Source organism: Netta rufina, assembly GCF_964035555.1.
Source record: "Netta rufina genome assembly, chromosome: 1".
Classification (NCBI taxonomy): Eukaryota; Metazoa; Chordata; class Aves; order Anseriformes; family Anatidae; genus Netta; species Netta rufina.
Window position 1 is genome coordinate 44129000 of NC_140123.1, and position 14172 is coordinate 44143171.

Consider the following 14172-nt stretch of genomic DNA (forward strand, 5'->3'; position numbering starts at 1 on the left):
TATTGCCTCTGTTTTGCTGGTAACTTTATTATTTGAAAAAGCTCAAATATATTCATCTGTGTACACGTATTGTTTCTGTTAGCTGTTTTCCCCCCACCCAGAGGCTTAAGTAACCATGTAATTTTTAATAATGGTTCATATAATTATATGCTTGGTGCTCTGTCCACAGTTCCTGCAACAGTTTTGGATTTTTTTCCCTAGTGAAAGTTTCTACAGATTCTTTCCAGCCAGGGAAAAAAAAAAAAAAAAAGAGGTGCATACTTTTATATTTACTCAATGTGCTGTTTTCCAGGTGAGGAGCTTTAAATGCAGTGTGGTAGAGGCCTTAATATTCATTATCCTTCTTTTTCACTGAGCAAGAAATATCTGACTACTGAAGTGGTTCAGAATCAGTGTCTTCCAATAAATTAGCATCAAACAGATGGCTGATTTGTTATAGCATGAGCTGTTTTTGATGGAACTGATTTATGTTATTAGAAATGAGGCTTGCGTAACTTACACTGCAGTATAAGCTATTTTTGAGTATTCAAAGATCTTGCACACTCTCCTATGCCATTAATGTGTTTCCTTGATGATGATGACGACTTGCATTTTTCTACCTTCACTTCCTGAAAAAGAATCAGAATCACAGAATCACATAATCATAATTGTAGGGGTTGGAAGGGACCTCAAGAATACTGACTATACTTTAAAATACAGACTTCAACAGATGAATTGGATCATGAACTGCATCTGTACTGACATGTAGGAAGGATAACACATAAAGAGCACTCCAGCTATGTTTTTCATGGCTGCCTTCTCCACCTGTCTATTGCTATGCAGCAAGAAAGGGAAAGTATACTGCAAAAAAAAGTTAGTGTAGGCTTATATTGCCAGCCAGTGTTGTGTGGATAACATGGGTCAACATCTTGCCACCTGGCAACCTTGAGCATTATCATTGTGTTTGCTTATCTCTCACGTATGCTTTCTCTGGGTCAAAGGATGAAGGTGTTTCCATCCCATTTGTTTCTCCTGCACTTTATGGTGGTTGTCTCAGAGTCAAGAAGTGCTTTAGTTTTGCTGCACTTTGACATCCTATCCCTAAACCATCATCAGAGACTGATCAATTCTCCATGTTGGTGAATGATACTGGTTACTCCTCTATTGCACTGAGTTAACTACTACTTGTAGTTCTGTTAGCTTGGTGAAGAAAAGAGAGGGAGACCTTGGTAGTTATCCTGAATCTTGCTGTTGCAATGTGCACCCTGGAGATGAGACCTGTGAGATGGCTTCCTGTAAGATCCTTCCCTAACTACAATTCATTTCAGGTAGGCTAGCAACTCTATAATTACAATTAAGTGTAATCAAGAGGAGAAACATACGATTAGTTTTATCAAATTACCTTTACATTTCTCATTCTGTCTATATTAGAAGTCTTCATTGGGGGATGATAAGTCCTTGTCTTTTAGTTGAATTGGAAAACAGTGAATACAGCCACATAAGTGTTGCTGTTGGGACTTCTAAATTCAAAGAGGACTAAAAGCTTGAGATCAAAAGGGCTGTTTCCACAGACACCTCCAAGGTAGCTAGTCTGAATTTAGAATTTGCTAATGCAATGTGTGGACTCTTCCCTAGGAAGCTGAGCCTTGTTTTTTGCACTGTTTTGCACTGTCAATTGCGCTGTTGCAATTGACATACTTTGAAGTTTAATCATTAGTTTGATATAATCTTTGCAATGATTAGACGCAATAAGGATTGTAATTCACAGCCTTTGTAAGAGATCCTTTTATAGAGATCTGTTTAAGCCATGGATTCCTAGATAAGCTTTTAGGTTTCTATTAACCTTATTAGGGTCAAAATTTCTGCCATATTGTTGTGTGGAAATTAGAATCATAGAATCATTAGGGTTAGAGAAGACCTCCAAGATCATCTGGTCCAACCATAACATCTGCTAAATGTCACTACCAATGTCATCTGCTAAACCATGCCCCTAAGCACCAGGTACAACCTTTCCTTGAACGCCTTCAGGGACGGTAACACCATCACCTCCCTGGGCAACCTATTCCAATGCCTGACTGGTCTTTCTGAGAATAAATGTCTCCTCATTTCCGACCTAAACCTCCCCTGGCTCAACTTGAGGCCATTCCTTGTAGTCCTACCACTAGTTACCTGTGAGAAGAGGCTGCTTCCCACAACTTCCTTTCAAGTAGTTGTAGAGGATCTCTAGACTAACCTATTTCAGAGCCTAAGTGCTGTTTCATTATCCAGGCTTTGCAGTTTGAGTGACTTCTGAGAATGATAGCTTCCAACCACCACGTGTGTTTTAAGGAGCCTACTTCTGGCCAGACAGTTGGGGAAATTCTGCAGATGGCTAACTGCAGTTTCCAGGAGTTAGTGCATATAGTATCTACTTTCTCATGAGAAGGAAGATTCCTAATTTAGGATTTACTCATACACTCATTAAAAATGTTGGGAATATTGCCATGGCCTCACTTGGAGCAGAATTGGATCCTTTTGTTCCACTCCCTCCCTACCACCAGACTGAGTTGTAATAGCTTGTTGGAGCATTTTGGTGGTGTCTTAATTGGTGTATTAAGCTTTTTTCCTCAGTCATCAGTTTTGTGGTACAAATTACATACTTCATGAGTACCCGTGAAAAGAGATGGTGTGAGATCATCTACAGTTTTGTGGTTGGGATTGTTTTTCCATATCATTAATTTTGTTCAAGGTTTTATTTTCAGACTCCTTTAAGTTGGCAACAGAAACTCTAGCACATTTGGCTGCAGTAGGCTGGGATGCTCGGAATATTGCTTGATATAAATTCTCCAACTCCAGAGGTATATGGTCATACTCGGGGGGGGGGGGAGGGCGGGGGGAGGTGATTTTGTGTGTCTTTTTTTTTTTTTTGCCTCCCCCTTTTTGCCTCCCACACAGACCTTCTAACATTCTGGCAAAGCAAGTATTTGGACTTTTACCCATTCTCTCACTTTGCAGCAAAGAAGCATTCATTTTTCCAACATTAAAAACTTGGCCAGAAAACTTGACCTCAAACTCTTAATGTTTTGAGCAAATGTTTAAAAATACCCTCTATCTGACTTGGCTGCTTAAAGCAGTTTTAAAGTGCTTTTGTCCACTGGGGTGGACAGATTCTTTTTCCACCAAAAAGCAAACACTTATCCAGTGATATTGATAGAAATGAATTTAGTCATTTCATATGTTGTAGAAATAGATCTGAAGCCATAAGGAACCTGAATAAGAATAGTTACATTCTTAAGTAGCTCCATTACATGGACATGTTGCAGAAACTGGGGACAGAAGGTGAGAATTCTAGTAAATATGGAAAATAATATCTGCTCATCTTAGATTTTATCTGCTTTTCAAAAAAAAAAAAAAAAGAGGGCGTGCTTTTTCTAAGAGTTACTTATAAATTTTACTTTATGATGTTTATTTTTTATAACTTGGTAGTGTTTTTTTTAATTTCTGTTTGATGCCATGTCTTCTTGGAGAGCTGATTTAGGGAAGCATGTTCTCTTCCAGCATTTTTTCTGATAAGGCTGAATAAATAAACATTTAATTATGCATTCATTGAAGGGCTCTTTCGTAGTTCTGAATCCGTCTTCCCAAATGATGGCAGATGGAAAAAAAAGGCAGGAAATATTAAAGTCTGATTGTATTTCTGTGATCTAATTATCTCACTTTTTTTGGGTATGCGTGCTTCAACTCAAGTTGATAGAGACCTGTCTTTCATAGGGAGAAGTTACGTTCTGTCTGTGACATGTTTTTGTGCTCTGTGTGGTGAGTGATGATGTGATCTCTGTTGCTAGAGTAACTCAAAGAAATATAAAGAAAATGAGGCAAAAATCTTAAAAAGGAAGCATTATAACTCCTTCAGTGCTTTTTGATTGTGAGATATTCTGCCAAAATATTACCTACAAAACCCAGTAGTCCTTTAAAGTTTTTATTCCAAATGTAGACATTAGACTAAATGATCCAGCCATGCAGTGGTGATTTATGTTTACTTAAGGACAAATTCCAACATAGCTTTAACTTTTTTTCCAAAAATATTTATCTTGAGGTAAATTGCACTTACCTTGTAGCTCCATTTTGTCATCTTCCCTCTGACCATCTCTATAAAATGATCTAAATTACTTCAAAAATACAAGTTTTATGATATTTTCCCAAAAGCCATTCTTTTAGTAATCCTGCTTTAAAATGTTAAAGTATTTGTTCTTTAACACTGAGGCAAAAGTTGAAAGCATAAAGAGGGGCTAGGGTTGATGCTGCCCAGGTTGTCAGTTTCAAATTTTTGCCTTCATCCAGCATTGAAAGATCAGCAATATTCATGTCCATGTTCAGACAGTTCAGGCTAATGGATGTCCCATCAGCCTCAGTTTTTGCAATCTTAGTTATTCTGCGGTGCAAAGGAATGGGAAAGTCCAGCCTTTGTAGCTGGGTTGGTTACCTCTTTTCACCTAGCAGCTGACAAAAGGAATGTCCTTTCTTGTGTAATGTAATGTAATACAGGCCACCAAAATAAGATAACCAGACTATGGTTAGATAGTCAGAGAATCCGGAGATTCTTCAGGGAATATTTTGTTTAGAATGGTAAATGAACTTTGTCCTCCTCTGGCTCCTGTGCAGAGATGGTGACTGGAGTGGACTAAAGTCTGGACCATCTCCCATTCATGGGCCATAGCATCTGTAGTTTTTTCTCTAAACTGTTAGAGAGTCACCTCTATGCACTGAATTGTTTTCTGTGTATGCGTTAGAACAACAGCAACCAAGTAAATACCTGTTTGCACTGTTGAAACTCAATATGAGCACAGGCATGAGCATAGTGATACTTGGTATAAGTTACTGCCAGTCATATTTTTTCTTTGTCAGCTTTTATGTTCTTTGCCAAATATGAGGTATAACTTATATAGTATAGACATGAGTTTTTTAAGACTTCTTTTTGTACCCATAGAAATTAAACAAACCTCCTGAAGTTACTATTGAGTATTATAAACTGTAGTAAACTATTTTGCTTATACACGAGGAGTTTTGTACATCACCACCCATTTACTTGACATTAAAAAAAAAAAAAAAAAAGATTGTTTACCAAATCTTTTTCAGAGCATGGTGCAAGGCAGGACATTGAAGTAATTTCTCCTATCTGATTATACAGTCTAAAAAAAAAAAAATAAAAATCTCTGTCTCTCTGAGTAAGAAAAGATGGATAACCTGCTAAATCCTACCTATTCCTCAGGGACCACCACAGAACACTTTTTCCTAATTGAACAATTGTATTAATCCTGGGGGTTGAGGGCAAGAGTGCACACAGGCAGTTGCTAGGGTACTATGTTTTTCTATGTTGGTACATGGAAAATTTTTACCTTAGCTTACCTTGCAGTAAGTTGTTTATCTATATCCTGAGTTGGTGCAGAGGTGTCTGAGCAATACTCAAAGGGAATAAATGAATCAGTATTGAGGGCTATTCTGCAAAATTACCTCTAGTATCCCTCTGTGGGAAGAGGGGATGTTGAAATGCTGTCATTAGATAGAGGAGTGGGAGTGAAAAGGACAACAGTATTGGAAATGCTTAATTTAATAATGACAAAGAGGCATCAGGCAATAGAGGAAACTGAATATTCGTATTACCTTGAAAAAATGCTAACTGTGAGTTGCCATGGTTGCTGCAGTTCAGCTAAAGCAAATAATATACTTTATACAGAATAGTTTTATGTGTGTGTGTGTGACTTCCTGTTGAAGTATTTCTGTGCTAGTTAACAGTTGTACCTTCATGTATTCTTGTATGCATTCCTAAAATCTTACAGGATTGCACTGAATTGCCTATTTTGATACTTCTTATTCAGTGACCCCACAGATACACCAGCTAGTCCTTTTGGAAAGAATGCTAACATGCTGTGAATGTTCCACATATGGACTTCTATTCAAATTAATCTACAAAATTTACACAAGTTGGCATAGTTTGGTAGGGGTGACTGAATATAGGGAAAGGTTCTTCAAAACTCAATGCAATAGAAGTTAATGTATATGAACCATACAGAAAAGGAGCAGTCAACAAAGCCATGCTAATGATATTAAAGAATGTTAAAGTATTTCTAATACATTAAAATTTGAGCAGAAGGATGCAGGTACCTCTCAGTCCCCTCTTTCTGTGCTAGCTGTTACTGCAGTGATGATCCCTCCCTCTCCCCCTGCCAAGTCCTGACCCGTGAAGGGCACTCAGGTTATCAGCCAGGCTCCTCTGCACAGCCTTGTTCTGGCATTATTTTGTGGATTTGGTGTGGGGTGTGGCTTTTTATTTTTATTTAATTTATTTGACAGGTATGTTGCCTGCCCTGCAACATCCTGAATGTTAGTTTCCTCTTGGGGGGAGCCCATGGCTTAAGCTGAGATATGAGGAAGCTGGCAGAAATGGGCCACCCAGGGAGGGGCTGGAAAAGAGCGTGAGGAAATGGATGATATGAGTGTCCTGTAACTTGTCGGGGTTGATGCATGTTTCTAGAAGTGCCTGTTTTTGTTTTGATAAGAGATTTAAGAATAGCATGGGAGCATAATGGGTGAGATCAGCAAGGAAGCACCATGCCGGAGAGGCAGTACGAAGGGACGGGCTCTGAGGCGATGGACAGGGCCGTGTTCCCACGGAGGGTGTTGGCCGGCTGAATTCCCTTGCTGCCTGTCCCCTCTTGGGCATCCTTCTCTTCCCCACCCCCTTGGCCCCTTCATTAGCAGGGCAGGGTGTGGGGTGGGGACAGGCTACTTGGCCACCAGGGCTCACGGAGCTCCTTGCTGCGTGCCGGTGGTTTTGTAGGGGCATGGAGAAACACTTTCTGCCGTCATTTTACACCTGACACTGTATACGGTTACAATGTAAGTGGCACGGGGGTGCGGTGGATACGTTGCTATGGAAAATACATGTGCTTTTTGTATTTATAGAGCAGTTGAGTAGGAAGGTGCGTTCTCAAAAGCTGTTCTCAAACGCTTCTGCAATAACCAGACCATTCTGTTTCTAGCAATCTTAGCAGCAAGCTGTGGCTCTCAGGGCTGAGTATCAGTTCGCTAAGAATCCAAGTGCTGGCTGGAGGAATGTCCTCATGTTTCTGTACCCATGCCGCAGTCCTGTCGTCCATTGAAGCCTTTCTATTCTGAGCAGCATGCGGGAATTCAGTGAAATCCGATAACGGCAATATTAATAGCAGTTGAGTAGGTGTCCAAAGAGGTTAAAACTTAGCACGAGCCCGCTGCTAGTTGGACAGACGGCGTTTGTCTCCTGTGTAGCTTACCTCGGCGGGGGCAGAGAACCCTTTGAACCCTCCGACGTTTTCCTCAGACGCGTAAGTGAAGGTGGTCGGTGTCGGGCTGGAATGCCTGGAGCTCAGCAAAGAGGCTTGTTCTGCCCCTGGGTCAGGACAAGGCTTTCCCAAGCCCTTCAGAGGGCATCTGGGTGGTGGAACTGCTGCTTGGGTGGGTAGAAAGTGAGAAGGAGAGCACTGATATTTCTGTTGAAACTGAAGTCTGTTTTCTGCTTAAGTCCTGTGTTAGTAAGAAATGTAGCATGGAGGAAGGGATGGGCAATAGATAGCTTTGGCAGCTGTTAGGTTGTTTGGGGTACTCGTCACCAAGGGAAGGGTTTGGCACTGGGCATGGTGCATTTGTCACTGGCACATTCCTTTCTGTCAGTGGGAGTGTCTCTGTTCTTTCTTCCTCTCTGTAAATGGAACCAGAGTTATCTTATCTCTCATGACCACATCATTACTATTCAGCTGATAGCTCATTTAAGGGAAGGGGATTCTCTGATATATCTAGATTTTGTTAATTCTACATCAATATCCACATTTCATATGTGTTTCTACACTAGAAACAGACCTTCAGAAAGCCATGTTTTCTGAAATGGGTGCTGGAAAATCATCTTCCAAGGTTTTGCTCTGACATCTCTTGGTTTTGGTCTTAAGCTCCATGTTGATTTTCTCCTTGGAAAGCAACAAAGTCAAGTGTCAAAGTAGAGCTGTTGCCATGAATTGATGGCTTCTGGAATTTAATATATATTAGGATGTCAGGGAAACAAACCAGATAATGTGTTAAGAAAACAAAATCCAAACCATTGGGTATATTTAATAAAAGCTTTTAAATCAGTTAACCTAAATATAGCTACTTATAATACACTGCTGTATTGTACAGAGACACAGGAGATAGATGTATGCAAGTGTTAGCATTTCCAGTGGATATGTTTTTTTTGTTAAAGTCGAGTTGATTTTTTTCTTCAACTACTACATTCTGCTTGTTACTGTAGGTGTATGACTGTCCTGTACAATTTTTATTTTTGAAATATTTCGAAATACATCAAAATAACAAAGCTTTCCTTGCGCCTCAAAACCAAGTACCTCTGCTGCTGTGTGGCCATGTGCTGTCTCCATTGTTGTGCTGAGGCAGTATGAGGCTGTACGAGTGTGGCATAAAAGAGATGAGTGAGCTAATTGGGGCATTAAAAAATGTATATTAGAAAAACCCAAACAGAGAAACTGGCTCAGCCCTGTGGTCCTGATTCACAGTGTGATTCAGAGCTGTGTTGGCATAACCACAGGGCAGCAAACAGAGGCGGCTGGAAGGGGAAGGGAGACCAGGAAATCCTGAAGGTAGAGCTGCTGCCAAAGTCTTTGTATTGTCAGGCAAGGGCCTTAGTGACTAATTTTGCTATTTAACCTTGAGCAAACAGTGGAGTTGAGAATAAATTCCTTGAGCTTCAGCTCAGTCTGCTGATCTGCCATGTCCCTTTCTTTTATTCTCGTAGAGTGGTCCTCATTAGAGAAACATTCCTCCCTTAGTGGTGACTGGGTGTGAGCGATGTGTGTGAATGTGCATTTTGTTCAAATATGACTAAGGTATTTGGTCTCTAAGTACCTCATCTACTAACAAGTGAAAGCTATTTTTGTCCCATTTGTCTTTTTTTTTTCTGTTTGCTAAACAATTGACGTATATCAGATGACTTACACAAAAGGTATTACTTCTATGTAGGTGGTTATTTTACATGTTTTGTAGCAGAGTTCAGCCTGGAATTGTGCAGTTATTCTTCATAATTATTATAATATCTCACACATTATGTCATGGCCTTTAGACTTTCATGCTGCATCTGATATATTTTTCAGGATAGCTAACCTTGAAGTTGTACTTAACTATTGGCAGTGGTTTCTATAAAAGTTTAAGGTTCATCCTTACATGAATTAGAAGCTGCAGTTTTTGAATTTGAGACCTCAAAGTTAGTTGGGGTTTGACATTGAGATTAGATTAGGCAACACAGAGGATCAGAATTGTTTCTTTAAATTTCAGAATAAACACTAAAAACATTGTGACTGTGGCAGGCAGGAGCAGACAAAGTGTACATACGCAATAAGATTATTTCTGTAAAATCGCAACTGCCCTCTTAAGCAGATTCTATTGCTTAGTTCAGACATCTTTAGTGAAGTTGCATTGTTAGTGAAATGAGAAATAAAAACCTTTGGGAAAATGAGGATAATGTTTGAAGTGACACGAAATGATTTAATAAGCAGTGTGGAATTGTCATTTGGACAGGATCACGCTTCTTTCAGCAGATTGTTTTTAAGACGCAGCTTTGGCTGTAACCTCCTGAGTAAAGTAGCAGCCTGCTTGTAAGTTTCAACACAATGGCATTCATTTATTCAAGGCAGGAATTAGGTTATGCAAAATAACATTTTCATAAAGGCTATAGTTTGCACCAGCTAGGCATTATCATCATTTTGAATAAAAACATCAAAAAGCAACTTTCTTTCAGAATTGTTTAATGTAGGATTGATGCTTGTTTGCACTGATGAAAATACTTCAAGTTGGTTACCTCTACCTGTTACAAGAACAGCTTTCATGCAACAAATGTCTTTATAACCAGTGCTGTGTGTGCACTTGGACTTATGTTCAAAATTAGGTTATAATTGTCTTGGTGCATTTAAAAGGATTAAAAGCTGCATTGCCAAAGTTCTTGCATTCCATCTTCTAACCTATTTCATCAAATAGTGTGAGAATGTGAGAGTTTTGGTCACATAGTTTTAGAGCTAGACAGCCCTGTGTGAGAAGAGAGCAGAGGTGAGAGCAGGAGCTTGCTTTTGGATTGTCAGAGAAAGTAGGTTCCTGCCTCCTCACACAGCAGCAAAGAATTTGGTATACTTCAGAGAAGGCTGTCACCAGTTATGACTTCTAGCTTTGTGTTGCTGCTATATCCATAGTTTCTTTTCAGACCTACCCATTAGACCATTCTCTGCATAGAATCATAAAACCATAGAACAATTTGGGTTGGAAGGGACCCTAAATATCTAATTCCAGCCCCCTGCCATGGGAGCAATGCAGGGTCACCTTCCACTAGACCAGGTTGCTCAAAGCCCAAGCCAAGCTGCATAGTACTGCTCAATATTTACATTTTGGTGATAGCTCTTTATGAAGGAGAAACTCTGTTAATATAACTATTTCACGTTGTATTTCCACAGCATTCTAACAATATGCTATTATAAATGCAACATACTGGGGAGTAACTAGGCAATGGCTTGTGCACACATAGCTCGGATATGGTTTAAGCTTGACCAAGATGTAGATGTAAGTGTCTCTTATGTCACTGAGAGGAAGATAGCAAACAAATCCAAACTGCATCTTTTGTGAGTTGCACACCTCACAAAGGAGAAGCAGCTGTGAAGTCTGTAAGTGACAACCGATTTTTATGACTTTCCAATAAGATGTCAGCATTGGCTTTTTATTTTTTTATTTTTTTTTGGCAAAAAGGTCTCAAATTTACACAGATTCTCAGACAATACATAAATCACTCCGAGTCCCCTTTTTTCCTTTTTTCCTTATGTAAGGGCTGTCGAAGAATTAATATATACCTATATACATGAGGAACTGATCGCTCTAGATTAGCGGGGGTTTTCTTGTTTTGTTTGTTCTTATGCTTGGCTACATCTATTGTGACAAGTTGCTTAAAAGGTTCAGAAGCTAACGGGCATAGTTCAAAGACATGCAGTAACATAAGTAAAGTCACAAATCTGGAAAAGCTGTACTGAGTAAACAACTTGACAGTTTGTTTCCGTTGTTAGCCTAGCAAACGTGTGAATGGAGCATTGTCTCACATTTGTGTGTGTGTGAAATAGTTCTCTGTCTGCATTTTGGGCAAACAATGCTCACTAGTTTGTGAACATTAAGTTTTGCAGTGTTTATAGCCCAGGTACATAGGCATCATTATGCACATGATTATTCAAATTCAGGCAATATACAAAAAATAAAAGCAGTGGAATGTTCCTCCTGTTGCAAATGATTGACTTAAATGATCCCAGAGAACTCATGAAGAGCAGAAATGCACACGATGTCCAGTCATGGAGCTTCCTTTTGAAAGCTGGTGTGACCAGCAACCTCTTAGATATGCTGGCTTAGATATGCTGCATAACTGACTAAAGGCAGAATTTTTCACTGCTTACTAGACTGCTAAAGTGTGGAAGCAAACTTTAAGACATCCTTAGCAAGGGCATACACGGCCTCTGCTTTTACAATTGCAAATAATGAAGGAAATTCTGCCCTAATGAAAGGCTCTTAGACCTTGAAGCTAAAGAGACCTTTAAAACGTTCTCCTTCAGGTGTGGAAAAAAGTTATGCTGATGCACAGCATCACAAGAACAATTTTCATTTTTCTGCTTGGTAACCAGCCTGCCTCTAGTCAGTTCATTAGGTAACAGCCATAGCATGTGCAGTACTATCTACATTTGCAAAGAGATCCATGTACTGATGAAAAGGAAGAAAAATTTCTCCCATTTCATACCCTTTTAAAAAAAAACAAAACCAAAAGGCAGTGTGTTTCAGAAGGGGTTTTAAAACATATTTGCAAATACTTGACATTAGAAGAGATGCATTTCTCCTTTCTATGAGAAATATGTTTCTTGCTACAAAATTGGTGTCACCTTCACGATGTGATGTTGAGGAAGTCTCAGGCAGGCATTGTGCAGGTTGGGTGCATGATGACTTCATGTTCTTGGCTGTGTGATTTCCTCATAGTGTAGCGGATGGGCATGGCGATCCTAGCTGGCCTGAGTGGGAACAAACACTCAAGATAGGAGGAAAGAAAGGCAGGGAAATCTGTGTGCGGGCTGGTTGTCACGTTGCACTGAGTATCATGTTTCCCTAATGAGTGCTGTCTGTGCTGACCAGGCCCAGTCACTTTGCTACCTCGTTAACTACTGCACAGTTCATTTTACTTTTTCCTTGCACCCTTTGACTAACTTGTTTCTAGGCAGCCAGCCAGAAATGGGCTATGTGACCTGATGCATTGTGGGTCTGAACTGGGACTCTATATAGGACTTTCTGCCACCATATATTGACTCCTCACTTGTGTTTTTTTGTTTTGTTTGTTTTTGGAATCTCCCCCCCTGCCATGTGTCACTTTGCTGCTGAGCCAGCCCAAAACCAAAAGCATCTTGGGCACATGAGAAGTTATTTAGATGAGTGAGAGGCGGTTTTCCGCTCCTTACCCGCTGGCAGTGAAGATGGGAGTATGGCACAGCTGCTCTCTGCAGTCCAGCTGTGGATATTTACACCTGAGGACTGAACCTGTGGTACCTCTTGTCTGGGAGGCTCCCATCAGAGAAGTTTCTTAATGTTCTTAAAAGGAGCAACAGGAGAAAAGAATCACTATGGGTGTGCATTGGTATGCTTGCAAAATGTGCCACAAATTGGTCATTTAAAAAAACAAAGCAAAACAAAAGCAAAACACTGTCAGTGCTTGTATCATTTTTTATTTTTTTTTTAATTTGGAGAGAGATGTCTCACATGAAAGCAAACCACAACCCTCCTCCCAACCCTGCAGCAGCTCTTTCCAAATGTCCCTGTTTCAGATGTTCACTTATATTTTTTGTCTGAAAAATTCTTTTTAGATTTAAGTGTCCTACGCAACTATGAGGCAAATATTTTGGAAACTATAACACTACTTCACCACCCTCCCACCACCCTCTAGTTGTAACAATTGAATTTGCTCTCATATGGAACCAAAGCTCTTCCTGGATAATATAAACTATATTGTCCCAAGTCATTAGCTTGCTTTCCACTTTTTTTGTAGTTATTGGTAACTAAAAACCTTGGCTAATTAAAAAAGCCTAGAGCCTTTCTGAACTCCTCTCAAATCAGAAACTAAAATGTTTTCTTACTTTATATATAATGATTGAAATAGTGTGGAGTTATGCCTGAGAATTCAAAGCACATTGCTTTTTATTTCTTTTGGAAGAATTTCATATTTTATACTAGTTTCTAATTGGACTTCAAACCATTTAAATGTTAAATAATAATAAAGTTTAAGTGATTTTAAAACTTTGTTTTGTTTCTTTCTCATTCCCTGCCCTGCTTCAGACCAGAGGAGACCAACAGAAGAGTGAAAAATGTAAGATATTTACTTCAATGCTTTCTGAAATAATTTTACACTAATTTTGGTTAAATATCTTTTAAAAACATTTCTGTTTATGGCACTATCATGCTTACCTTATTCTTCTGCTGTTCTTTCATCTGATGCAAATTAGTGCCATGTTTTGGTGATCTCTGTGCAGCCAAGCTCCTTTCCAAATAAATGTAATAATTAGAAACAGCAGTTACATCTGATTACTTGAGTTATATTATGTGCATCGTAACAGTCTTTGGTTTTAATTTTGGCTTATACTGTAGACAAGATTTTAATACTTCATTTTGGAAAACATCTCGTAACAGCATTGTTAGATGCTTTTATATTGGTGTATGGTTTGAGAGGCAAGTAGCAAACTTTGAGTTTTTGTTTTATACCCCTAGGTTTTGATTACATTGTACTGGCTTGGGAGAAAAGCACAAAGTAATCCTCATTATAATGGTCCATACCTCAATCTTAAAGCATTTGAGAAGTTATTAGGGCAAGCGTTGACCAAGGTAAGAAATCCACAAGGAGTAGTAAATAAACAGCCTAAATTTCATACTTTTCTGTATGTTATAGCGTCAACACTGAAGGATCTGTTGGGGGGTTCATTTTATTTTTAATTTGGGGAACACAGTAGTGGATTTTTTGTTTGTTTTGCTTGCTATCAAAGGCTGTGTGAAAGGAATAAGTTTTAGCTTACACTGGTTCTTCTGCTAACGATATAATCAAGAAATTCAGAGGTCATCTGCTGTGATGGACTTAGTAGATTGTGA

General features: G+C 39.2%; 1 protein-coding gene across 4 annotated transcripts in view; it reads left to right on the forward strand.

Moving 5' to 3' along the window:
* The window catches only part of LMO7 (LIM domain 7), a 72598-nt gene that overhangs the window by 14875 nt on the left and 43551 nt on the right, over positions 1-14172 (forward strand). For all 4 annotated transcript variants that reach the window (XM_084283456.1, XM_084283461.1, XM_084283459.1 and 1 more), the window contains exons 3-4: positions 13369-13399; positions 13798-13911. The gene's annotated coding sequence lies outside the window, so the exon portion shown is untranslated. The remainder of the gene's footprint in view (positions 1-13368; positions 13400-13797; positions 13912-14172) is intronic.